Source organism: Lepeophtheirus salmonis, chromosome 7 (assembly GCF_016086655.4).
Source record: "Lepeophtheirus salmonis chromosome 7, UVic_Lsal_1.4, whole genome shotgun sequence".
NCBI classification, from domain to species: Eukaryota; Metazoa; Arthropoda; class Copepoda; order Siphonostomatoida; family Caligidae; genus Lepeophtheirus; species Lepeophtheirus salmonis.
Window position 1 is genome coordinate 12,872,995 of NC_052137.2, and position 3,685 is coordinate 12,876,679.

Genomic DNA, 3,685 nt, shown 5'->3' on the forward strand with positions numbered 1-3,685 from the left:
CAAAAAAGGGAAATGGGACTGACATTGGTCGCTGGAGGCCGATAACAGTGCTAAATGAGATATATCGAATTAAATCTGGAGGAATTACCCATTAAATTCAGCTAATATTGTATAAGAAGATTGGTACTCATCAGAAAAGTTTCCTAGAAGGAAAAAAGGTATCAGATGTCCCTCAAAATATCCAAAGTGTGATTAATTCTGTAAAAAGTAGGAGAAAATGTGGGGCCCTAAACGTAGTTGATTTTCGTAAGGCATTTGATACAGTTAATCATGACCATATTCTTTATTCTACGAAGAAATTTCTTTTAAAGCATTTTATCCAACTTTGTTCGATCTTAACTTTCTAACAAGACCTCTACATTTGATATAAGTGGGAGAAAAAGTAATCTTATAGTGCTGAATAAATCTGTCCTCAAGGATGTCGGACGACTCCTCAAATGTTTTTTTATGGCCATGGAAAATTAGCCATAAAAATTAAGCACAAGTATGGTAGCTATGGTATTTTAGTTGATGGCAAACATTATGTAATTGATCTTTACACCAGCAATGTGATGTTGTTAATTGAGCCAACTCATCAATTCATCTCATTTGAATTTAAAAATATGTCTGGGTTAGAAATTAATTAAAGAAAAACTATTATTCTTCCATTAGGCGAATGGAGTACAGTTGCAAGATCAAAGCTTGTGGGTTGCACTATAAAAGGAAAAAATAATGTATTGGGTATGAAAGTGAAGGAGAATATAGTTCAAATTGAGTTACACTTAGGGTTTTAATATATAAAAAATATTTTTTTGTCGAGGTTTGAATTCTCAGACGCGTATTGATTTTTATAACACATTTATCATTCCTTTAGTCCTATAAAGGCACCAGCTCTACCATAATTGACAGATTTGACAATCAAAGAGGAGATCAAATGGCTTTGTGTCTCTTTCAAGGGTATAGAAAATTTAGGGCTTAGAAATGGAAGCAATAAATGGTAATATAATTAACGTTAATGATCTGACCCCGACCACAAACTTCCTGATGGAAAATATCGGTTTCCCCTTATATAATTGGCCTCATTTATATCCAGGGACCTGTCACTTAAAGAGGATGATTTTGCTTTCATGCGTTGATGTCTGCAGCATTGGGTTTACACCATATGGAATCTTTTGTGTGAAGTTGTCGAAACAAAAAAAAATATATTTCAATTCCAGATTTAGACAGATTGTATTGTTTTGTACGATCCCTGTAAAGTTTGTGGAATGTTTTTTGTAAATATTTTGGATGGTTTGGTCCAGTGCCCTTTGATTTCCTTTTTACTTGATTTTTTTTTACCCTGAATGTGGAGGGTGAAAACCTTAATATCTTAAAAGCAACAGTTTTGTTCGGCTTGCCTACAATGCAAAGACAAAAAGCTATGAAAATTGGCCAATACATTTCGCTCTTTTGAGCGTCAAAGTTCTTATTGCCATTAAGTTGGAATATGGGGAACCAATTCTTATACAAAACTGAAGAGCATAATTGTTGCGTCTTGACGAGGGAGAGACACAAGCTTATTTATAATAGGAGAGATCCAGGATGACCAAGAGACATGAGGAGAAGAATTCACGTGGAGGAATAATGTAACACTGCTTATATGATCATGTGTATTCCAACTATACTCTAATATATTTACAAAAGACGAGACTATTTATAACACGTAAAACACAGTACCTATAATACATAGACGAATATACAAGAAGATAAAAACATGTAAGGAGATATTAAATACATAACATCACCCCCCAAGCACCAAATCCATGGCGGTGCTTACACAGGTTCCTCTCCATGAACAGCAGCCTATAGATCCGCTCCATCCATGTCCAGGCGCGGACAAAACATTCTTCCTTGTGCTGCAAAACTTTATCTCCATAGACGTGCCGTGCTCTCAGCATGCGCACCGGAGAAAGGAGGACAATACTCCTCATAAAGGTTTTAAGGACCCGAGCACCTTGCTCGTTCCTGGGAGAAATAACATTCACCCTTGTTGAAGTTTTAAGGACCCGAGCACCCTGCTCGTCCCTGGGAGAAATAACATTCACCCTTGTTGAGGTTTTAAGGACCCGAGCACCCTGCTCGTCCCTGGGAGACATCTTGCTCGATGTACCCTCATCCAACTCGGGATGATCCAGAAGAGAGACCGTTCCACATCCATTAACCAATGATGTGAACGGGAGAGTAGGAACAGTAGAGAACCAAAATTGCGTAGGAATAAATCCATTTTTAATTATGTGGTCCCTGACCCGGACACACACTTCACTTCTTGAAAGTGACCAAGGTTCTCTTCCTTCCTCCACGAGGCCCAAACTGAGGCACAGTCCATATTGCTCCGCCTTCTGCAGACGAACGAGCGTTCTCCCCATCGACGAAAAAGGGCTACCCAACTCCAACAGGGCTAGCTTCGCCGACGATCCCACAGCAGGGAGGTCACGTGATCCTGATCCCATCCTCGTCGCCAAAGTTGCGTCTTGACGAACGAGAGAGTCAAACTTCTTTATCATAGGAGAAATCCAGGATGACCGGGAGAGATGAGAGGAAGAAATGGCGTGGAGGAATGAAACTACACTGTTTATATGCTCATGTGTCTTCTAACTATACTCTAATATATTTACAAAAGACGAGACTATTTATAACACGTAAAACACAGTACTTATAATACATAGACGAATATACAAGAAGATAAAAACATGTAAGGAGATATTAAATACAAAACAATAATTGTGTTCTCAGCAGCTAAATATGGGTAGTGATTCCTAGAGTCATGCTATTGACATTGACAAATGTAAATTGTCAGATTCAACTAGATATATGACTAGTTTAAAAACAATTGTTCAGAGGTATGAATGCTTTTCTTGAGGGATACAAATGGAATGATTATTATGTTTTCAATTGTTTAGTGTGTGTTTTATTATATAAATATTTGATCGTTGGAATTTTTAATTGTTTTTCGGTGTAAGTATTAGTAAGGGGGTATAATTTTAAATATAATACTTATTCATGTTAATATAACACAATTCCTCCTTGCAATTTCATATTATGTTATGTTATTTTTTGTATATATCTACATGTATGATATGAATAACAATAAATAAAATATAACTAGTATGGAAAATAATAAACGGTTGGATGTTAAAATGGGAGCAACAAGTATAATGACATAAACCTAACTGTCCATCAAAAAAATTATTTCTCTATTGTCTAGTTTCATTATATAAATATTATATAATCCGAAAATGTATTAAAAGTATGTTATTATAGAATCTCGTTTCCATATTGTAGATAAAAATTATCTATTAGATATTTTTCCCTTATTATTAATATCTTCCTTTTTTCATTTTTACAAGAAAAACGATACAAATTTAGACATATCATAGGGACAACGAAGACAAGGAATAGGTATTTTCAATATATACATATATTGTTTTTACTTAATTAAAATATACATATTCGCTTAACATTAGGACTATGTAGTATTCAATGCAGATGTTAAGTATATTTTTATCCTTAAAGCCATTTTATGATGTTTTCATCAAGATTTATTGGAATTATGTTCTTTTTATTTAGTAAAAATATTATTAACATTCATCCTCCAAGATTCTCCTTCAATTATCACTGTGCAACAGAAAAAATGGTACAAAAACAGTATGTGCTCAACTTAGTACAG

At 34.9% G+C, this 3,685-nt stretch overlaps 1 long non-coding RNA gene across 1 annotated transcript; it reads right to left on the bottom strand.

Annotated features, from left to right (window-relative positions):
* Positions 1-1,614: 1,614 nt before the first annotated feature.
* Positions 1,615-2,731, bottom strand: LOC139905982 (uncharacterized). Its single transcript, XR_011781162.1, has 2 exons — positions 1,754-2,731; positions 1,615-1,695 (listed from the first exon to the last, which is right to left on the bottom strand). It is a non-coding gene; the product is annotated as an uncharacterized lncRNA (long non-coding RNA).
* Between the last annotated feature and the right edge of the window lie 954 nt (positions 2,732-3,685).